Source organism: Sinocyclocheilus anshuiensis, unplaced genomic scaffold (assembly GCF_001515605.1).
Source record: "Sinocyclocheilus anshuiensis isolate Anshui unplaced genomic scaffold, SAMN03320099.WGS_v1.1 scaffold3, whole genome shotgun sequence".
Taxonomy (NCBI): Eukaryota; Metazoa; Chordata; class Actinopteri; order Cypriniformes; family Cyprinidae; genus Sinocyclocheilus; species Sinocyclocheilus anshuiensis.
This window is the reverse complement of record NW_015548205.1, coordinates 731,114-731,373: the sequence shown is the minus strand read 5'-3', so window position 1 is coordinate 731,373 and position 260 is coordinate 731,114. Positions and strand designations below refer to the sequence as shown.

General features: G+C 45.4%; 1 protein-coding gene across 1 annotated transcript in view; it reads right to left on the bottom strand.

Moving 5' to 3' along the window:
* lpar1 (lysophosphatidic acid receptor 1) overlaps nt 1-260 on the bottom strand; it is a 63,680-nt gene that overhangs the window by 38,365 nt on the left and 25,055 nt on the right. The gene's annotated exons all lie outside the window — the stretch shown is intronic.

Here is a 260-nt window from a genome sequence, read left to right as displayed (position 1 = left end):
GTGAAACTAACAGCCTGTGTGAAATGCGCTAGGCTGTACTACTGTCCTCTCATTCTGCATCAGTACAAATATGTGTGCGCGTTGCACGTGTTTTGCTTGCTTGAGTGTTTCTGCGTTAGCCCTATATGAGTGGCTTTGGAATATAAATCGCTGCACGTTTCAGATGAAAAAACGCGACTTCTATTTCTGAAAATCGTCTCAGGTTACTTATGTAACCATGGTTCCCTGAGTAGGGAACGAGACACTGCGTCCTCTAGGGG